General features: G+C 35.8%; 1 pseudogene; it reads right to left on the reverse strand.

Annotated features, from left to right (window-relative positions):
• Positions 1-14928: 14928 nt before the first annotated feature.
• LOC118729515 lies at positions 14929-21581 on the reverse strand (annotated as a pseudogene).
• Positions 21582-24378: the final 2797 nt, after the last annotated feature.

The following is a 24378-nucleotide window of genomic DNA, read 5'->3' on the forward strand; positions in this document are numbered from 1 at the left end:
TTTACTACTAATATAATACAGGAAGTTAAGACCATAGATCTTGTGTATGTAAGGGGCCCAGTAATTCATTGTCCAATCTGAGACACTTTTGTGTTTTTATTGTAATAAACTACCGTGGCAGATTTACTTTATACTATGGGTAGGAGGAAAGTCCCTGTGAGTATTTGGCAGTGAAAGCATGCATTTAGGGGGAAAAAAAAAAAAAAAAAAAAAAGGTTAACTTTGTACCACTCATGTGATGCAGCCACCCCTAGCCTGGAGATGAACTAAAAGCTGGTCCCGAATCAGTGAGCTCTGGAGGGCATTGCAGGGACAACTGCAAAATCACATCATAAAGGCACCTTGGCCATCCAGGGCCAATGTGTGTAGAAATGTGCAAGAAGCTGGTTTTTGATGGTGGATTCACAAAAATTACAAATTAGCAAATGACATTACAGTCATAAGAGTGAGTCACACCGGAGCCATTAACAAGTGAAAAGCTTGTGCTAACAAAGCAGTCTGCAAGATACTTTAAAATAAATGTTTGAAATACTTAAAGAGAAAAATAAATAACTAAATCCATACCATAAAAAGAGGGTGATTAGAAAATGATTGCTTTGGGGGAAAATACTAGATTATATAAACAGAATAAATTATATTTAAACTATAATATACAATGAAAATAATTGGATCATGATCAGTTTTGAGATTCCTCTCTAGTAATAACTGGTACAAAAGCTCCAGGATCTGAATATATGCAGGTGTGTGTGTGTGTGTGTGTGTGTGTGTGTGTGTGTATGTGTGTAGGTAAAGAAATACTTTCACTAGCATAGTTTAGTTATAAATAATAGTAATAACTTTAAAAAGTAATACATGCCATCCACCTTCCTATATATAAGAAAAAAACATAATTTCAGATTCCAGAAAATATGTAAGACATAAATGCTGACTATATAATTTAGTTTTGGACATCATTACAAAAGAGAATCACTTGTTTTGATGTCCAGCTTTTTATTTCTTGGATTATGGCTTTCCTAAAGAGATACATTTCGAGGAAGCTTGCTGAGCTAGCATTCACTATTTGGAAATAGTGGTTATGTTGTATTTACAAATGGAATAGATGTATGTACTGAGAACTATTAGACATCACACTCAGGCTGGCCACACTCTTCCATCCTGTGGATCTTCGTAGCCTGGAATTAATTCTGAGAATCGTCTTGAGAAGAAATAAAGCAAGCTACTCAGCCCACCAGTTATACCTCTTCTTCATTTACATTATATCATCCAGAATAAAACCTAAAGTTAGATTTTTTCATATTTAATATACAATATTTTATTTAAAATATTTATTGAATAGTTAAAGATGTTATTATACATGAAAATAAAGTGGGGAAAGTCACACTACCTCTGCTTAATAACTTCTGATAAAATATATTCTTTCAACATCTAAGAAAAGTATTTTATAAAAAAGTATAACAACTATTAAATGGTTTCCCCCTAGATTTATTTTATGCCTCATCTGGTAAATCACATTTCCTTCAGTGATTTTAATTAGTCTTTCCCAAGGCATGTGGTTATGGAGAGCTTCATATAAAATAAAAGAAGTAACACCTATAGAATAGGTTAGTAGAAATAACTTGGATGTTACTGATTCTTCAAGTCTTTAGGATCACTTCAAGATGGAATTGCTAATTAACCATAGCAGTAATTTCCTCAAGGAGTGACAGATTGGGTACCCAGGGCTAAATCAGTGGATATGAATATAATCACATAATTTTAAATTTTTATAAGACATTTTCTGAAACGATCTTAGTGGCTTTGGCTCAAAGCTATTTAGACATATGATGAAGACTCTCTTGATGAAATAAAAATGATAGTTGCAATTGTTACCATGTGTTAGACTGTTTATGTTTTTTTCTCCTTTCCATTTATATACCCTCCTGCATAATGCCTTTAATTCTTAAATTTACACATTTCCAGCAAGTAGTATTGCTAACCAAACAAAAACAAAAAAATGGATTAGATCTCCATACTTCATATTGATTCAATTAGTAAGTGAAGTTTAAAGATAATATGAAACATCAGGAAATTGTTAATAGTTTTAACATTCTTAGTTTTACCTTTTGTTTTCTCTTTCAAATTTTTAAACAACACTGAATGCCATTTCTTTAAGTACCATCCATGTTTTGAACGTTTAGGTAACATATAAACTTGATGCCTAGTAGAATTTCTTAGGTGATTAGGAGACACTTCTCTTCTCCCTCTCTTTCATTCCTCTCATTTATTTCCCTTTTCTTTCAATAGCTCACTGGATTTTATTACTAAATGTGAGGCCTATTGCAGGAATATTCCCACAAGGATAGGGCTTCCTTGGGCCTTCTCTGCCATCCTGCCTGCTTCCCTGCCACCCCACTTGCTTCTCCACAGCTTGGCTCCCTTCTGCAGCCCTTAGCTTCCTTCTATGCTGTCTTCAGTCTTTGCTCTGCATCTGGATATGCAAATTACCTTCCCTCTTGGTTGGGTTAATTTGCATATGCACTCCTGATTAGCTGATGGGTGTGGTTTGTAATAGAAGTCTGGTCAATTTGCATGTTTCTCTTTTATTAAATAGGATAACAGAGGCTAAATCCATATAAGAATTGCAGAACATTTTGATGGAATAAGAAAGGCAGTTGGTGGATCCATTATTACTAAGATGTACCAATCAGATATCTTCTGTTTAAATTTAAACTGTTTTGGGATTGCCTATATAGGCAATAAACCAATAAAAGTATATATTATATATAGCCGAAACCAGTTTGGCTCAGTGGATAGAGTGTCGGCCTGTGGACTGGAAGGTCCTGGGTTCGTTGCTGGTCAGGGGCATGTACCTTGGTTGCGGGCATATCCCCAATAGGGGGTATGCAAGAGGCTGCTGATCGATGATTCTCTCTCATCAATGTTTCTAACTCTCTATCCTCTCTCTCTTCCTCTCTGTAAAAAAATCAATAAAGTATATTTTTTAAAAAAAGTATATATATACAATGAGTGTTGGGAAACATACATGCACCTCATAACATAAAATTCATTGTACTCTATAAATGATTATAATACCACTTACATTTTTACTTACATATTTTAAAACTTATCAAATTTTATTTACATTTTAAAAACAATTATTTCCTTTTGTTGAGTGCTCAGCATTTTAAGTTTACAACTTACTAGTGAGTGAATGTACTATTTCTGTAATGCACATTTTTTTGTAGGAAGGGTAAAAAATAATTAATGTGTTTCTCAGTCTTTCTCCTCTCCTTGATTATTGGGGTTCTGACCTAGTCTGATTCTTCAGACCTGCACAATGAGGATTGTGGAAAGGCAAAAAGGTAGAGAGGACAAAGGCAACTCAGTCAGATTATCACAGGAAAAAGGCTAGGGTGAAGGATGGACTGCTCTCCACTCCAGCATAGCAGAAGGCATAGCAATAAGTTCGAGGACAAATTGCAAAGAGCTATGGGAAAGTGAGTTCAACGGAAGTAGCAGGGTGAGCCTCTCAGTAATTTTCAAAGTATAGACAATAGAATAACACAGTTACTTTTAACAATAATTTCTCTGGACAGTACTCTTGGATGCTTTGTAATGTTTTTGCGATATGGTTGCAATGACTTTTATCATTTCTTCTGCTCTAAGTATGAATCACATGATCATTGTTTTGATACAGTGACATATTATAATTCAAGTGAGTAATTAGATTACCAGTCATCCCAGGCCTCCCAAAGACCTATACTATAAAGAGGACTTGTAAAGCATAGCAATATAAGTTGAAATACTATGTTAAAAACTACATTGCAATAACTCTTTGCAAAAAAAAAAAAGCTCTATAAATATTGCATTCATTGGTATTGTTTACTAGTCTTTGTTAATTGATATTGTTTATGTTTTAGCCTATGATGGCTCTATTAAAATAATTATCAAGACAAAATCAGCTGAGTATAGCCCCAAGATGGAGGTGGGATTAATAAGAGAATGTCACAAAATTTTGTATGTGGAGATGAATTTAAAGTAATTGAGAATATACTTTTTCCCCCTAATTATCTCACTTTACAAACTATACAGTTCTAATATGAGTGTCTTTTTTTTCTTTGGGTATAAAATGACATGAATATCTACTTTATTATTTATTGAGTAATTGAGAGGAAGGAAACAGGGAGAGTTGTTGGTATTACCAGTGCAAAGACAACCAAACCAAGCCTTTTAATTTTGTAGATGGGATCACCAGAATGCCATTTCTGATTAAATTAAACTTGCTTTGGGGGTTTAAGTACATTTTTTTTTTCAAATCATTAATGTCTAAAAATATTAGACTCAGACTCAATTTATTTGAGGCCAAGTTTAAAATACTATTGCAAAGGTGATTGCATATTTTTATTTAATTAATGAGGTCAAATTTTAATTATAAAATGTTGTATTGTATTATTAATGTCATATGCACAGAAATCCCATCATTTATTAATTGATAGAATAATAGTTATTATATTTTGAATTATAATCTCAATTCTCTTGAACTTAGAAGTGTTTATTTTTGCACCCTTTTGGCAAAATAAATCCAACATGCTGAGTTTGTCTAATGATTGCTGGGGAGAATTGCCATTAAACCTCAAGCTGTTCAAACTATTTCTCAACAGCTTTCAGGGTTATCATTGCTCACATGGCATTGAGATAGATCCCAGTCCTGTAAACAGTGTTCAAAGCTGATGCCTTGCTCTGTAAAGCAGTTCCAGTTACATAAATCTTAGATGCCATAAAATCTCTTGACAGGAGAGGGGAAATTGATGGGCGATTACTACTGAAAGAATGATTGACAGCAAGACAATGCAGGGCATCTTTGACTGAAGGAAATGTGACCCACAGAGGACTGCTTTTTCAACCAACAGTATAAATAAGAAAATGCTCTTAGCTGTAAAAGTTCTTCTAAAATGACTGCTTATGACAAAAGCAGGGGGAAAAGAAGTACAACTCTATATATTGAAGGATAACGGTGACCCAAATTTGGCTTTTTATAAGGCAATGATTCTTACACCTGTACATACATCACAGTGATTAGTGGTACTTGTGAAAAATGTAGGTTTTTCATTCTAGAGAATAATAACTCATGGATGGAACCTTAGTTTCAGCATTTTTAAAGAATCATGGATAATTATCCTAAATAGCCAAGTTCCGGAACTACAACTAAGGAATACTTTTAATGTAGTCCTTTAAAAAGTTTAGCTTCTAGCCAACAGAAAGTCTATTTTTATCATCTTTATTTCCTCTATACCATTGATTTTATATTATATACATATATAATTTTTAACCTTTGGAACAGATTGAGCAATACCATGTTTTGTTTTGTTTTTCTAATAACTTCAAATATCTATTATCTAAAGACTAAACTTCAATCTCTTTTGATCAAATTTGGAGTATTTGACCATTTCTCTATACTCATTCTTTAACACTTATTTATAATATCAGATCCTCAGCATTCCATGGTCATGCTAAGCATTTCCAGACAACAAGGTTGGGATGGCAAGAATACTGGTTTCATTATTTTTGTCATTAATAGCATCCCAGACATAAAAGTTGACACAGATATTTGAAGTTACCCAGGGAATTAAACTGGCAAGGTAGAAACAAACAAACAAAATGAACAAACAAACACAAATAACAACATGATTTAAAGAGTTGAGTATACAGTATGTTGGGGAATGCATATTGGAACAGTGGATCAAAGTGATTAAGATTAATAGAAAGGATTATAGAACTGGAAGGTATGATGAGCTGTGATAATTAGAAACAAATGCTTGAAATAGAAGACAGATGAGGAAACAATGAAAGTTTTAAGGAAGAATGACAACAACTGGAATTATTGATGGATAAAAATAGCAGAGAGTGGTATTACCAATTTTGCTATAGAAACCTTCTGGAATTGTCCAAAATAAACCTGAATGGTGGGTTTCTGCTGTGGTAGAAATAAAGATCATTGACTTTGAAGTGATATAGCATCTGTAAGATAAGACTGTTGAATAATTGATATGACATCTCAGGATGTTAACAAGAATTTGGGTAAAGGGGGAAATGGGGAACAAGAGACAAAAATATTATTAGAAAAGTGGGAAGTGTGGAAGAGTGAAAGACAACTGTGATAACAATGAGAGAGGAGATGTAAGATCATGATATGGACTTTAAATAAGAAGACATTTTTAAATGTGGTAGTATAATTTCTAGAGTAGAAAGATGCAATGATAATCATCCCCTCATGATTGACCAACATGGTATGTACGGAAAAGGTAGTTTCTTATAACTAATACATTTTAATGTGTCAACAAACATAAAATATTTGTTATGCATTTAAAACATTATATTTTATAATAGAAGAGGGATGGATACACAGATAAAAATATATTTTTACCCTTAGAATGAATTTAAAATCTAAGTATAGAGACATATTTGCACTATGACAAAGTATGAACAAGAGACTGGATTAAAAATAGTTTAAAACATTTGAAAGTGACCCTTGTGCTCTTGAGGAGAATGTGTATTCTGAGGCTCTGGGGTGAAATGTTCTGAAGATGTCAACTAATTCCATCTGGTCTAATGAGTCATTTGGATTGATGTTTCTTTGCTGTTTTTTTTTTATTTAGAGGATTTTTTCAATAGTGATACTGGGGTATTAAAGTATCCTACTATGATTGTATTGCTTGCAATCTCTCCCTTGATATCTTCGAGGAGGTTTGGTTTTTTTTTTTTCGTTTTTTTTTTAAGAGATCTTCAGGGAAATTATTTTTATTTATTTATTTATTTTAATATATTTTATAGATTTTAAACAGAGAGGAATTGAGAGGGATAGAGAGTTAGAAACGTCGATGAGAGAGATACATTGACCAGCTGCCTCTTGCACACCCCACAGTGGGGATGTACCCGCAACCAAGGTACGTGCCCTTGACCGGAATCGAATCCGGGACCTTTCAGTCCGCAGGCTGACGCTCTATTCACTGAGCCAAACTGGTTTTGGCTTTTATTTTGTTTTGTTTTGTTTTGTTTTGTTTTGTTTTTTAATGTATTTCAGTGCTCCATATTGGGTGCCTATATGTTAACCAGAGTTATTTATTCTTGTTGGATTGATCCCTTTAGTATTATGAAGTAGTCTTCCTTAACTCTTTTTTATGTCATTCACTTTGAGATTTAATTTGTCAGATATAATTATTGCTACGTCTGCTTTTTTTTCCTTCCATTTCCATTTGCCTGATAAACCTTTTTCCATCCATTCACCCTCAGTCTGTGTGCTTCTTTTTTTTCTGAAATGGGTTTCTTGTAGACAGCAGATATATGGGTCATGTTTTCTTATCCACTCAGTTACTCTATGGCTTTTGATCAGGGCATTTAATCCATTTACAATTAAAGTTGTTATTGAAAGGTACTTGTTTGTTGCCATTTTTGTTCTTTACCCATGTGTTCCTTCTTCACTTCCATTTATTTATTTATTTATTTATTTATTTATTTATTTATTTATTTCAGCATACCTTTTAACATTTCTTGTATTTTTGGTTTGGTGGTAATAAACTCCCTCAGCCTCAGTTCTTTTTGTCTGTGAAGCTTCTGATTTCACCCTCAATTTTTATTGATAGCCTTGCTGGGTACAATATTTTTAGATTCAGACCCTTCTTTGCATGACTTTACATATTTCATTCCATTCCATCCTGACCTCGTGTGTTTCTGTTGAGAAATCAGTTGTTAATCTAATGAGGGACCTTTTGTAGGTAACTTTCTGTCTCTCTCTGGCAGCTTTTAAGATTCTTACTTTGTCATTGGTGTTTGCCAGTTTAATTATAATGTGCCTTGGCATCAGTCTCTTGGGGTTCATTTTGCTTGGAGTCTTGTGAGCTGCTTGGATTTGTGTGGGTTTTTCTTCCCTATATCAGGGAAATTTTCTGTCATAATTTTTTCATATGTTTTCTAATTGTTGCTCCCTTCCTCTCCTTCTAGACCCTCTATTATGTGGATGTTGTTTTGTTTTGTGTTGTCCCAAAGTTGCTTTAGGCTCTCCTTTTGATTTTTAATTTTTTTTTTCTTCTAGAAACTGCTCTACTTGGGTATTTTCTCCTACCTTGTCTTCTAGCTCACAGATACAGTCCTCTGCTTCTTCTAGTCTACTTTTGATGCTTTCTTTTGAGTTCTTTACAGCAGTGATGCCATTTTTTGTTTCTTCTTGGTTCTTCTTTATTTCCTCTTGTTTCTTACTCATATTGTCAAATTTGTCTTTCATTCTTTTCATCCACCTTATGACCATTTCTCTGAATTCTTTCTTTGACAGGTTGCTTGCTTCCATTTCATTTACTTCTTTTCTGGTGAAGCCTGCTTTTCTTTCATAGTCTGGCTGTTTCTTTGTCTCCCCATGTTCTTTTTTCTCTCTTGTTATATAGTTCTCTCTCTCCTTTTTGTGGTGGTGTACAGCTTCTCTGAATCAGTGTGCTGGTGCCACTTGGAAATCGGTGTTCTCGGGTTCGCAGTTGTAGATTCCTTGGGCTTTTCAGGCTCCCAAAAACATCCCAAAAGTAGTTTAAAATATTGATCATACACTAAGAATGAAATAATTATGCACTGGAACTCTAAATCATAAATATGCTATTATGGTGTGGAGAACCCATTTTAAGTTTAGTTCAGTAATATAAGATATTATTTATCTTCCTAGGCTAGAAGCTGGAAATAAAAGCTACAAATGTGTAACTCATATCTGTTATTATGTAAACAAAAATATTAGAGGCTTAAATTGATGCTGAAGATGAAGTTAGTATTTTTATTGATAAAAAGTGAAATATATCACGGGAAAACAGCAAGAAAGCACAGAGCAAGGGGATGAATGGATACTCAACCAGACTAATTTATTGTATCAAAGAGAAGCTGATAAGTGTATAATTTTTACTTGCTTGGGATTATAACGAGAAAAATATAACTAAATGTATATACCAAATTTGTTTTATATTGCTTACAATTTGTTTAATACACACATAACTATTTTTAAAAATTACTTGTCTTGGCCAGATGGCTTAGTTGGTTGGAGCACATACCCAGGCAGCTGATTTGATCCCTGGTCAGGTTCTGTATGGGAGATCTCTCATTGACATTTCTCTATTTCTCCCTTCCTTTCTTTCTAAAAATCAATAAAAACATACCCTCAAGTAAGAATTTTATTTTATTATTATTTTTAATATACCTTTTTATTTATTTCAGAGAGGAAATGAGAGGGAGAGAAAGATAGAAACATCAATGATAAGACAGAATAATTGATAGGCTGCCTCCTACACATCCCACACTGAAGATCAAACCCACAATACAGGAAAGTGTTCTGAACTGGAGTCAAAGCATGACCTCCTGGTTCATAGGTTGATGCCCAACCACTGAGCCACAATGGCCTGGCTAAATCTCGGGTAAGGATTAAACACACACACACACACACACACACACACACACACACACACACACACACGACAAAACAAAACAAAACAATAACAAAAAACTATGTGTAAGTATTATTGGACTAGCAAATGTAAAAATATTATAATTACTAGAACACTTGAAAGTGGAATCACATCAGGCTTGGATCATCTCTTTCATTAATTCCTTCATTTAACACTTAAATAGCCCTATTATTATTAAAGTCTAATGGTGGAAACCAATTTGCAAAATCACACAAACAAATGTAGAATAGTAATTGTGTCAAGCTCATCCTGAAGCAGTGATGTTTCGGCTAATAGGCTAAAGGATGAGAAGGAAGTAAAGACAGAAGAGACATGAGGTGAAAGTCTCTGTCATATGAGGCAATATTGGTGACTTCACAGACCTGGAAGAAGGCCACTGTGACTGGGCACAGGGAATTAGAGGGAGCTTTGTATAAAATTAGAATGAACATGACATACGGAGACTAACTACACCAGATCTCTTTTTGACAATATTCAAGATATTTTACCTCATATTTAGAACAATAAGAAACCATAAATATCACTTAGCAATGGCTTTAATAATATACAGTATTAGCAACTACACTGATCTCAGCAGCAAATAATGCTGATTATTTACCTGATAAAACTATGTGGGTTTTGTTTTTTTTGTTTGTTTGTTTTTGGGGGGTGGGGAGATAAGCTAAGATAAATCTTCTCTTCATGTCTCTTATTCTCATTTTGAACATAAATTAGGCCAGATAAGGTGTTTTTTTTTTAGTGATGGTGGAGGCACTGAAGGCAGGTGAAAAACAGCAGGACCTGGGCTTGGGACTGGATCCATTTCACTTCCAACTTCAACTATTTGCTAAAGAAAGTCATTTGGCTGATATAAGATCAATGAGTAGGGAAATATACTCTTTTACTGGAAAAAGATAAGCAGTAAAAATTATGCATATTAACCTAATGTACCACAAAATGGAAAAAAGTTAAGTGTGTGTGTGTGTGTGTGTGTGTGTGTGTGTAAGAGAAAGAGAGGGTGGGGAGAAGGGAGTTAGGGAGAGAAAAGAAACATAATAAAAATACCTTTTAAGCCCTAACTGATTTGGTTCAGTGGATAGAGTTTTGGCCTGCGGATGCAAGGGTCCCAGGTTCGATTCCAGTCAAGGGCATGTACCTTGGTTGTGTGCACATACACAGTAGGGAGTGTGCAGGAGGCAGCTGAGTGATGTTTCTAACTCTCTATCCCTATCTCTTCTTCTTTGTAAAAAATCAATAAAATAAATTTTTAAAAAACACTTTCAAAATGTTTTTTTTAGAGGATTTTCATTCAATATGGAGAAATGAGATTTATCTATCATCTATCTGGGACTCTGTAGTATTCTTCTGAGAAACCATTGTTCTTTGGACTTGGATGGTGAAATAGTGAAAAAGAAAAGTGTATTAATTTGGAATATCTTTAACAGAAACAATCAACAAAAATTAATGATATTTTGATTTTAGGGGTAGAGTGAGAGAAATTTAGTGAATAGTAAGGTTTCTGAAATGACAGCTTTGAACATATGATGATGCCATTCATTGGAAGGAAAGCAGCAGAAAAAATACAACTTTAAAGGCCTGAATCATGATAAAAAGTCCTGCTTTGGAAATATAAAACTGAAAGTGGTTATGACATTTCCAAAAAAAAAAAAAAAATGAGTAAATAATCAGAAAGTTTGATTTTAAGATTAGAATCTTAGAGGAAGATATTTCCTGAAGATAAAAATGTTGAGTAGATAAAATTCCCAAAGGAAAACACTAAGAAACATGCATGAGTGAGATCTCCATGAAAGGCCCAGTTGGAGGAAATCAGCCTGCAGAGTGTCAGAAGAAGGAGAAAGGAAGATAAAAGGAAATCTAGGGAATGGTGGTGTTATGGAGCCAAGTGAGGATTGTGTTTCAAAAAGAAAGTAAGTCAACAAGCGTCAAATGCCACTTTGAGGTTCATTAAAATAAAAACTAAAAGGTTTCCATTCAATGTACTGATTGCTGACATTATCTGTATATATAAAGCCAAGTGACCTTTACGCCTGGAACAAGTGGAAGGATCAGAACGATGAGTAGCTATGACTCACACTTGCTGCAGCCGGCCAGATCCCACCTGTGCATGAATTCGTGCACCAGGCCTCTAGTGGTAAGACAAAGACATATGTGATTAAGTTTAAAACTGGAATATAGAGTGGTAGGTTTTAGATAAGAAGTATTGTAGTAAGGGATTCTTTGTTTGCTTTTACATTTTACTGAGAAAATCACCAATGCTATAATCATCTTCACCCTCACCCCCAAAAAATCCCAAACAACCAAATCTGTGGTTATAGGACTGTGTGTCTCATATCCCTAGGTTTTTATCCTTCTTTAGCCTCTAATTCCTTCTAATTTAAAAGTAAACAGTCCTCAAACTGTTACTAGAGCTCAAAATAATATGTGCACATAAAGAGTGCAGAGTGGTGTTTTAAGAGAATGTGGTACTCCTCTAAAAGTAATTACAACAAATAGTGGCATGCCAACAGGAGCTGTTAAAAGTTATGTTCTTACCTGTCATTGGATGGCAGCATATTAGATGTCAGTGATGTGAGTGGCAAGAATAATACTCTAATAAAACACAAAAAGCAGATGCAAAGGCTTAGGCTGAGTATTATAAAGTTAAAATTATATATTTTCGGTTCTGAGTGTAGAGAGTGCTACACTTCATTAAGGGATCAACTTTCTGTTTTAAATGTCTGTACTCTACATTATGTTTTGAACAGGCTTCCCCAAAATTAATATTTGCAGTAAGAAATATATTGAAACCCAAATGAATGTGAAATCTTTGTTTTTGACGAAAGAGAAGCTACTCTGATCCACTTAATGCTAATTACATAAGTGCTGACTTTAAATTAAGCACCAGAAATGTTCAGTCAAGTAATTTTTTTTGTTTTTTTTATGATTTAAATTCACATTTAAACTAAGTGTTAGAATAGGGAAATGTGATACCAGCCTTTCTCCCAGGAGACCATTATCAAAGTCAACACTACTCAGAAAATACTAAGTACACTGGCAAATATGCTGACACACACAGATCTTTACAATTCAGTTAGAAACAGATATGCTTGAATGCTCCAAAAAGTCACATGATATAACATGGAGTAATTCAAAACAATTAGTAAAAATCCCTACAAAGCTGCATTTTTACATCCATGACAATAGCAATATTATAAAATATAAATTTGGTTCTTTAAAATGATATCCAATATATAGAAGAGTTGTGTTTAAATAATGAAGATATTGGTTTTTTTTGTTTTTGTTTTTTAACATTATAGCTACAGCAGTGACTATAAAACAGGTAACAAATAAGTGGTTGTTGAATAAATAAATTTCATAAAATTATTTCCTGACATATAGAAAGTAAAATAAGAGACTTCACGGTTTTGTTCCATATTGATTCTGACCTGCCTGATGGCAGGTAGATAATTCATTAGTCAGAAACACTGATCAGTAATATGCTTAGAGGCAAAATAACTAATTTTCCACTTAATATTAAAAGGCTGCAGATAATGTTTTCAAATTAATTCTCAATTGTTTACTTTAATTTCTTAAAAATTTCAACTATAAAAATATTTCAACTTAAAGAGTTTGAGCAATTTATTATATGGTCTGTTATGGTTTCTTTTTTGTTGTTGTTAGATTTCTACTTGTAGGTAACAGAGCACTTGATTACATAATCCTAATGTAACAGACAGGTTCAATTGTTAATTTTAATGCCAAATGCCTTCTTCAAGGTGATCATGAGATGCTCTAGTTCTGCAATCAGTTCTGAATTCTGAATAAGGTATATTTATATCAGTGTTATATTTATATCATCTTTGGATGTTTTCCCATTTTTTTAACCTATATGTTTTGCACTTGCATCATAATAGTAAATGATAACTTCATAGCCTTTATTTTCAAAAAGAAGAAGTGTTAAAAAATCTGTCATGTAAAACACTAATTCTGATTATACTAGGAGAACCTACAGTTATTGGTTATGTTAATTGAATGTGGTTTGGGGAAAAGTGTCATCTGCCTTACAGCATTCATTTGCATATTAATAACAAAACTTAGTTCAGTAGAAACGTTTTCTGATTAAAGTGCTAATGTAAGAGCTCCCTTAGAGATTATATGATCTCAAATTATGAACTGGAATACTCATAATTTCTAAAGAAAAAAAGTCTTCTCAGACAAGCTACTTTCATAAAGGAGCAAGGAAACAGATTGAAACTCCCGTACTATATCTATAGACACCAAACAGTAAAGAAAACAATGTTCTAAAGCATGTTACTGAAAATTACTGGTTCTTTTGCAAAAGAAAAGTTTCCCTTAATATTTATAGAACTTTATGGTGGCTAGATGAGGTTTCCAGTGTTCTTGCAAGGAGGACTCCTGTGTGAGTTTGCCCCTGAGACTGGCTGGAGGTTGGAATTCTGCCACACACCCTCATGATGGCCAGCAGTGACTGAGGCTTTGAAAAAGTGATATCAATACTTAGAAATATTGCTTCATCTGCCTGGAAGCCCTCCCATTTCATATGTTTGAAGCCTATGGAAAGACTTTCTTCTAAATTTTATTTCAGAGAGCTAAATTTCTAACTTTCCTGGGTCAACCTTGCTTTATTTAGATTTTTAAATGCATCTGTAAAATTATGTAGACTATAGTACCTTTTGTGAAAGTTTTAGAAAGCTATGTTTTCTAAAAATATTTCCTTTTTTTAAAGAACTCCCATTATTTATTCCAGCTGCTTCAGACTCTACTTTGCAATTATGCAGCTCTTTGGTTGAATACACACTCATCTTATCTCATGAAGATCATAATTTTGTATTACTCCATTGTGGTTTTACAATTTGTATTATGTAACATTCTTTAGGACTTGACATCCATTCCCTTTTCATATTCATCATTTTATTTTTCTTTTGGGAAAGAGCATAAAGTTTGGATTCAATTTGTAACAGTTTATAATTATAAATATATGGGCATCAGCATATAGTAAACTCTTACCTTGTGGGGGTTTTTATGTATCATTTTATTTGTGACTTAGATTTTTCCTTTCAAATTACTTTCCTTTCCAAACAGGTATAAGATATAAAAAAGGCAAGTTTTTACTTTCTTCAATTTATAAATAGGTTCTAAAAAAGAGGATACTACTACTGACCAACAATGACTTATGGCAATATATTTGCATTTAATCTTTTTGTGTGCTCTTTATTGCCAAAAATAAAGACTCTACTGTTAATACATATTCCTTCCTTTCTGTACTGTATCTCTGGTTTTCTCCAATGCCTCCGGCCAGACTGCCTAATTAACTGCTTTGGGTATGTTCCTAACAACAGGACTAAGGGGTCAAGGCCAGACCTTCATTAAGGCTTTTGCCCACCCTTCTCTTTTCCCTCCCCTTTCCTCCCCACCCCAAACTAAGCAGATCACTGGCAGTGAAGTCGTGAGTGATAGGTAGAGAATGAAATACAGGGTTTATTTGGGGGTGGGGTAGGGAGGAGCAGCCAGGATCTAAAGACACTTGGGAATTTGAGCAGCATAGGGGCTAGGTTTGTAGGTGGCCTGAATGAGACTTCTAACACTCAATCCTAACAGCAGAAACTTAAGGTACAACTGTGAGATGTTAACTTTCACACAGAAAGCAAGTCAAGAGCTGAAATGACCAAAAGAAGGGTGTCTAGCTCAGTGGTTTTCAACAGGGAAGCAGTACAACCTCTACAAGCAGACCAGGGGGAAGGGAGCGCAGGATTCTGGGGAGACTAGCCATCAGCAGGCAGGGCCAGGGATGTTGCGTGCTCAGTGAAGGACTGTCCTTCCTCAAATACCAGGGCCACCCCCGCAATCTACCTGGGAACAAGCAAGGCTGGGAGGGCACCCTTCCCCTCTGCTACCTCTGCAGTGGTGCTGATGGCTTGCCAGAAAGTTAAATACAGCTGTCGGGACTTCAGGAGCTAAGAGGGTCTCAGGAAACCTGCACACAGCTGCTGCTTGGATCCTTTTCTGCTCGGGTGCATGAGCTGTGGCTAACTTATGGTGAGGAGGTCACTCTGCATCTCATGGCTCAACTGGGTCTGTAAATCACTCAGCTTCTTCTTCAACCCAGGGAGGGCTGAGAGGACGCTGGTGTCAGGGCGCAGAGGCCACAGGACAAACCTCTCCCTTGTGATTGGGTAGTCAAACCTCTCCTTTGCAATTGGGATCTGGGACTCATCTTCATCCAGCTCTGAATACTCGCTCTTGGGCCACTCCTCTGGCTTGGGGTAGACTGTGGGCCTCAGGGAATTGTGGGGATCATATTCAAAAGCCACCCCTGCAGGTGGGTTCCACTGAGACGGGTGCCACATGCTCCTTGCCAAAGCCCTTCTTGGCATAGGCGCGGAGTCTCAGCTCCTGGCCCTTTCGCAGCTTGGCAATGAGGATGTCATCCTGGTCCACATGGTCATTGGGGTCATTATCTGAGTTTAGGGTGTCACTGGAATGACCTGGGGGCTGTTGGAGGTGAGGTCCCCAAATGTGACATGACAAGTCTGGTCTTGTTCACAATGTCCTCATTAGTGAGGGGGATCAATCCAAGACTCTGAGGGAAGAATTCATCGTGAAGGACTAAGGAACTGGTGTCAATCTGAACCCAGTCAAGGGCTACTATGGGCCCCTCGGTGATGAAGACCCTTGGAATAAAATTAGCCACAGCTAGGTCCGTATTCTCGATGATGAACTTGACTTTCTCATCGGTGAACTCTGTCATCTGCACTGTGGGTTGGTTGGCATAAGGCAGTGGTCAGCAAACTCATTAGTCAACAGAGCCATATATCAACAGTACAATGATTGAAATTTCTTTTGAGAGCCACATTTTTTAAACTTAAACTTCTTCTAATGCCACTTCAAAATAGACGCACCCAGGTCGAGTGGTCTTTTGTGGAAGAGCTACACTCAAAGGGCCAAAGAGCCACATGTGGCTCGCTAGCCACAGTTTGCTGATCACAGGGATAAGGCATCGAACTCCACCAGTGGCGGGCTACTGGCATCAACTTGCATTTAATCTTCTGTTCTCTCTTACTATTCTCACTTGGCATTGGCAGAAGTCTGTTAGTTAAGTCAAGAAGAAGAAATCGAGACCCTTAACTTGACCTCATTAAAGCACTGAGCTACAAAGGATAGACATAGATAACACATGAAGTCATATTATATTATAGTACACTTAGAAATTTACATACAACTTCCTGTTGGACATATCTATCAAAATGTTTCAGAGATAATTATCTGCATAAGTTTATTTTCTTCCTCCCTTCCTTGATCTGCCTTCCCTGTTTTGTTGAATAGTACCATCAGATGTCTATTTACTTATACCTAAGTTAGAAAGTTGAGATTTATCCTGTTTCTTCTTTTTCATTTAGCCTTTAATATTACTGGGGATACAACTATGCATTTTGCCCTAACTTTTCTTAAATTCATCCTTCCTGCCCATCCTCACTATAATTATTTATTTTATATCTCTATCTCCTCTCTTCTGGGCTTTACTGGAATCCCAATGAAGGGTTCCACTTATGAGGTATAAATGTGGCCATACCATTTTTCTGCTAAGAATGCTTCAGTGGCTTCTTTAACTTTTAACGTGAGGCCTCTAAAAGACTTTGGCATGTAAGAATCTTTTATATCCTAATAATTATTTCCTACCAAGTTCTATCTCTTGCCATCTCTTTTTCACCTTCCTTCCTGCTGTCCTTAATCATAGCATTCTCTGTGTTTTTTTCTGAGTCGATGTACAGATGTATATGTTTTTCCTTCTGTATAAGCATGCCTTTCTTTTTAGCTTATCTAATTCGTTTCCCTCTTTCAATTATTAGAAAGATATTTTTGCTCTATTTGCTATTCTTCTGGCTTTTTATGCAGTTTCTATGAATTGCTAGAACATCTCATTTGATATTATTGAGTGCTGATTAGGTTAAATCACGATTGTCTTCCATTCAACCTAAACACCCTGAACTCAGAGATTGTGTCTTTTGTTTCCTCTAATTTCTCACAGTTCACAATTCTTATGACTTTGTTGAATGAATAATTGAATGAAATAAGTCAGGTTAATTTAGCACTTATTTATCATAATTTGTCTTGATTTTGCTGTAAGGTGATTTTCAGAGCATTGCAAACCCACATGCAGCACAATCAATGTCTGCCTAAGTGACAAAGGACTGAAACCATTCTATTCATGTGGAAAAGTCACTGCTGCATTATATTCCTTAACTCCACCTGTATAGTGCCCTAAGCCTAAAACTTCAGGAATATATTTGGCTCTTATTCTCTTTATTCACACCCAGTATTCAGTAACTCCTTTTGATTCTATCCCCTAAATGTCTTTTGGAGCCTTTACCTAGCTTTTCTCTTAATTCCTACAGCCACTGTATTAGCTCCTGCTCCTGCTTCTGTCATTTCTCATGGAAACTTATCTCCTTAAATAGCTTCCCCTTCTCTGCTCTCAACCATGTGTAGACTGAAAAATAGATTCATCTCTGCAATATCATTATGGTCATAATTATAAAATAGAAATTAAGGTATGACAGAAAAATGAGATATTGATACCCAAACTACTTTATTTTTCTCTTGGATACAAAGCTAGATTTGATTTATCAGATTCCATTAATGATATACAACACTTCAACTGTAATGCATGTTGGACCATTACCTGAGTAAGCAATGTAATTTTTATTTTGCTAATATGATAAGATTCTGGAGCTTATGTGTTAAAGGATCTAGATTTACTATTTAATGAGATTAATGCATTTGATAACCATGACATTGTGGTTAAGAACATGAGCTTTTATATTACAAATGAGTCCTGGCTCCAACTTTACCACAAATGGATATTTAGGAAAATCATTTTCTCACAATACATCTGTGTTGTTTGTTCTAGAAATTGGTAAAAGTCTCATTGGGATTTGAATTTAGTAAGTACTGGCTATTTTCAGCTGTAAAACAAAACATGATAGTTCTTACCATTATAGGTGTTTTTTGAAGATTAAATGAGATATAAAAATTATTTAATACAGTTCTTGAAACATTTATGTGCTTAAGTAAATTAATAGATGTGGCTATTATAATTATTACTAGAGGCCAAGTGCATGAAAATTCGTGTAATCAGCCTTCCTTCCCCTGGCTGCCAGCACCGGTTTTCCTCCAGCACCTGGGACCCAGGCCTTTGCTCCAGCCACAGCTGAGAAGTCAAGCCTCTTCCGTCTTCAGTCTTCAGTCTCCAGTCTTCGCTCTGTCTAGAGCCTACAGTCTTTCTTCTGTGCCTATGAATACAAATTTACCCTCCATCTTTGTTGTGTTAATTTGCATACTCACTCCTGATTGGCTGGTGGTTGTCATGGAGGTATGGTCGATTTGAATATTTCTCTTTTTATTAGTGTGGATTATCACTAATATGAATTGTACCATTCAAAGTCCTGACAAGGTATTGAATGATGTTGACCCCAATATTATTACAACTTCAAGTAATTCTAAAACTTAAAACATAATAATTTCTTAGCTATCCAACAAGATGCTGGTTATACAAATGTTATCTACTTTTAGTTTGGAAGAATAAGGAATGCAAAGACAGCATAGGCCATTTAAAACTTCAAAGATCACTCCCTTCCACCCCAACAAGTGGTGAATAAACAGTAATACGCAAATTGCTTTTTGCTATGGGCCCAGAGGTAGGAGGGGAAGTTAGTCCAAATAATGAACAAATTGACAGTAGTTACTTCAATGAGTGAGGTTTGCTCTGCAGGCTGTATGCCTTCATTATAGTTTCATTATATGATAGTTGACAGTGGTTTTAAAATCCCAGTCATGTTTTTTTTTGTGTGGTTTTTTTTTTTTTGAGGGGGGTTTTGTAACAGGTACTAGGTCTTATCTGAAAAAGCTAAGATTTAAGATATCATTAATATAGAGAAAATGGGAAAAATGACATTACACAATTTAAGTATATGTAAGAAGATATTTAAACCTACTTCAGATTCTGTTGTTTCTAATTTTATGAGTCAAGAAACTTAAACTATGTACAAATATATGATTTTCACTTACAGGTACAATTAAATTATGAATAACAGGTGTGATTTTAGATACTGAGAATGAAAATGAAATAGTATAATATTAACCTCTCCTTAGAGTATATTTAGTCTAGTTAAAATGTGCTGATATAGACCTAAGCAAGTAATAATTGCCTGGGTTTTAAGACTGGAGGCAAAGCTCAGTTTTTAACTCAAACAGGTCACTAACACACTGATAAAATGCTCACAGGGTGTATTATGTGTATCTTTCTATCTGTGCATGTTATATATCATATTTAATATTGAAGATGTAAAACTATTTGGGTTAAATAATGCATTTTAGTATAACTTGATAATTTATCATTATTTCCTTGTAAATTGACCATTTTCAAAGTGTTATTTTATCATATTTTATTTTCTTCTTTCCTATCCATCTTATTATTATTTTTTTATAGTAAAAGGTAAATATAGAGTAATCTCTACTGCTTGGTTTTTAGAAGCTATTAAAATCTACTAGGCAAAAAAGTAATATTAGGTCTCCCAAAAGTTTAGGGATTTGTGTCTGGACTTGGTAAATACCATTGACAGAGTTACTAATCAAGTAGTTAGCATTTTGACCAGCAGATCAATATACTAAATATTTGTAAAAATTAGAGAGCTGATCCCTTGGCAGGTTAGCTCAGTTGATTAGACCATCCTCCCAATACACCAAGATTGCTGGTTTGATCTTTGTTCAGGGCACATACAAGAAACAATCAATGAATGCATACACAAGTGGGACTACCTCTGACTTCTCTCCTTTCCTTCTTCTGGCACTTATAATTATTTTTCTGTATCTATCAAATGAACCCTTTTCTCATTACAAATATGATTTCCACTTAACCCTGCACACCTGTACCTCTCAAAACGATCTGCTTAATCACATTCAAGCTTTCCTATCTTCCTCAGGGATTTTTTTCTCTAGAGGTCACAAACATAAGTCTTTTTAGGAACCAGTTTTCTAATGTGAATATGTGGTGACATTAAAAAGGAAGTGGTGCGGCCTATGGTAAGGGTATAGAGCAAACCCTACCTAAATATATTCAAATGTAGACTTGTATTTGCCAAACGAAACAGAGATTCTACTGCTAACTGCCAGTTTGCTAATCTTGGCCATCGGGTAAAGTCCCAAATCCTTGCCATGCCCTATGCATCCGGTTCTTGCCTCTGACTCTGACCATATTTCCATCATTTTGTGTTAAGCACCCAGGACTCCAGTTGTTTGCACCTCTCTCCATCCTTTCTATCAGCCCTTGTGCCTTTTCATAGACTTATCTCTCTGTCTGCTTTGCCTTCCCAGGAATCCCTTTCATGCCTCTCTGAGACTACTTGGAAAACCGTTTCTTAATCTTCAAGTCATATCTCCTTTGAGAAATATTCACTTGGGTCAAATAAGTGGCCTGTAACATAATGGCTGCATACTTATTCCAGAATCAATCTCATTTATAAAACTGTAATTATGTATGTACCTTTTGACATCCCCAATACAACTGGCTCATTTTAAGGATGTCTTACTCTAATCATAGATTATCTTATTCTTACTATTTCTTACATAGACACAGACACCAGTCTCCTGCATCAATTAACAATTGATTTCTGCTATGAGGTTTTGTTCTCCTCACATAATGAAATGTGAACCACAATGCTATCCAATACCTATCTTTTCTTTTTAAAAAAAATATATTTTATTGATTTTTTACAGAGAGAAGGAAAGAGGGATAGAGAGCTAGAAATGTCGATGAGAGAGAAACATCGACCAGCTGCCTCTTGCACACCCCCTACCGGGGATGTGCCCACAACCAATGTACATGCCCTTGACAGGAATCGAACCTGGGACCTTTCGGTCTGCAGACCGACGCTCTACCACTGAGCCAAACCGGTTTCGGCCAATACCTATCTTTTCAATTAGCCTTTGTTAGCTTATACAGATTGCATTAAGGCTATAAGAGAGCTGCTCCAGTTCCAGCATCACAAGTTCCAGCGTACTTGGGGCAAATGGAGCCAGGGCAGCCAAAGGTAGAAGGTTTGTGCCGCCTATCATACTTCTCTTAGAGTTGTTTCTCATAAGTAATCAAATAGTTACCCCCGATTATAGTACTGGGACAAAGGTATGTTATGTAAGCTCTTTTAGCTACGAGGATAAAGCTAGGAAATAATAGATTTTTAGTCGGATCTATCTTTACCCTGAATAAAATTAGGCTTTGCTAGTGAGGAAGAGAAGAATGACTTGTGGCTTCCTTATATGTCTCCTGGTCATCATTATTTAACACTTCTTGTGGCCTTCACAGGTTTTTTTTTTTTTTTTAAAAAAACAAACAAATATATTTTAATAACTATCTGCCAATCGATGGATTGATATGAAGAGGAAAATAATGGAAGCTCTACAAGACATCACCAGGACAAATTTAAAAAATTCAGAGGGACAGTTTCACTTTTAGAGTTCATTTAGTGTATATGGAAGCTTATCTATAAGGAAATGAGTAAGTCTGAATCCCTGGACTGGAATGTAGTAGAAATAGTTGTGGAGTAGCATGATTTCTAGTAACTGCCTCTGCTGAGAAAAACTAATATTCATGCGAATCAACTTAGTTTGGACTCTTCCTGGACTCTCCCCTCCCCCGGAGAGCTCCACATTCAGTTGCACCTTCAGCAGTGCTACACCTTCAACCACTGTGTGCAATCATTTGTAAACCACACATGAACATGGCTCATTTACTTTCTTCTCTTATGTTCTTAGGCATAGACTTCCTACAAAATCTCTTTTTTTCTTCATCTACTATTCATTTCACAGACCACTCAACCTTCTCTGGGAAACCTGCTTCTTGCTCAGACTGTTCCAGAAAAAGCTGCCTACTCTGAATATATATGGTCTGAGCCCGATCAGGCACTGACCACAGGTTGTCCGTGTCCTCTTCGGGAGCTGGATTTTCCCAACACTTTGGTAATCAGTCTCCTGATGTCCAGGCTCTCCTCTTTAATCTCATCCCCAGGCTGTCAGAGGATTTTCTGACCAAGAGTCTGAAAGATACTATTCTCCTGCTTTCCCCTCTTTCACAATCTCCATTGGTCAAAATATTTAAGCACGGTATCAAAGGCTGTTCAAACCTAGACTTCAAAATCTACAGAGAGAGTAAATAGATTAATGGATGCCTGGGGAGGGAGGAGGGACAGGATTAACAGTAAATGTACATGAAGGGTTTTATCAGTAATATAAGTGTTCTAGAACTGATTTATTGTGATGCACAACTTGGAAACTTACTAAAAATATCATCAAATTATTCACCTGGAATGGGTGAGTTTTATGATATGTAAAATATGCCTCAACAAAATGTTTCTTTTCACGAGTGCATTGCATCTTTGTGGTTCAGACAATTACCCAGTAACTGCTGCTTTCTGCTACTTTGAGTTTGGGCAATTTATTAAAAATTGACATGGAAATGTATTTTAATGCAATATATTGAGGTTTCTTTCAAATCCATGAGTTGGAGCTGAGCAGTGTCTGGATAAATACAAGGGCAATATGAGTGAAGGCAACAATGAAATCAGATGTAATGCCTCCACTTCCCTCTGCATCAACCCAATCACAGCTTCTTCAGATTGTTGAGGTCTTTGCCAAAACCGGTTTGGCTCAATGGATAGAGCGTTGGCTTGGGGACTGAAAGGTCCCAGGTTTGATTCCGGTCAAGGGCATGTACCTTGGTTGCGGGCATATCCCCAGTAGGGGGTGTGCAAGAGGCAGCTGATTGATGACACTCTCTCATCGATGTTTCTAACTCTCTCCCTTCCTCTCTGTACAAAATCAATAAAATATATTAAAAAAAAAAAAAAAAAAAAAAAGATTGTTGAGGTCTTCTTTACCAGGGAAAATTTCCCAAGACGTACTCTGGAAAAAAAAAAAAATTAAGGCAAATATAGAATAGTGGTAGGGATGCTTTAGGAGCATAGTAATAGCTCCCAAACGTCCAAACTCAGAGTTAGAAGTTGTAGAAAGAAACATAACCCTGAGATATATAATGGGATTATGACCAACAAGACAGTGTTTTTTGTTGTGTGTTTATTCTGTTTGTTTTTATTCCTATTCCCCTCACCTGAGTGCTCACTGTCAGTTCTCACCAAGACTCCCGGGCCCAAATGAGATATCACTAAACCAACCTCCTCTTTTTTGCAGTACTTGCCAAGGCTACACAAGCAGTGAGTCCTGCAGTCAATAAGTAAACACATGTATTTTTATCATTAATTTTGTAAGTCATATAGATTTCAAGTGGACAATTTTATAATACTTGATCTATATATTCCATTGTCTTTCCACCACCCAAAGTCAAGTCTCCTTCTGCCACCATACACGCAATCTCCTCTATCCTTCACTCCCCCCCTCCCCTTTTCCTCTGATATCACCATACTGTGGTGTGTGTCTATGAGATTTTGTTTTAAATGGAGGCCTTTTGACACCAAATAGTGTGTGCTTTACAGAAAGGAAAAAAAATAGATGCTAACAGGATCAGAACAAATTGAGCTTATGAATTCCTCCAATCCACCAATTCATTTAAAAAAATATGTTTTTCTTTATTTTAGAGAGAAAGGGAGGGAGGGAGGGAGAGAGAGGAGAGAGAGGAGAGAAAGAGACAGAGAGACATTGATGAGCGAGCGAGGAAGAGAGAGAGACATTGATCAGCCATCTTTTGCATGCTTCCTATCAGGGATTGAGTTTATAACCCAGGCATGTGCCCTAACCAGGAATTCAACTGGTGAACTCCTGATGATATCTTTGCTCCCAGTAATGGTATGTCAATGAGCATGGCAGGGATCACCCACAGCATTCAGCTCCAATGATGAGATGC

The sequence above is a fragment of the Pipistrellus kuhlii genome, unplaced genomic scaffold (genome assembly GCF_014108245.1).
Source record: "Pipistrellus kuhlii isolate mPipKuh1 unplaced genomic scaffold, mPipKuh1.p scaffold_m20_p_3, whole genome shotgun sequence".
NCBI classification, from domain to species: domain Eukaryota; kingdom Metazoa; phylum Chordata; class Mammalia; order Chiroptera; family Vespertilionidae; genus Pipistrellus; species Pipistrellus kuhlii.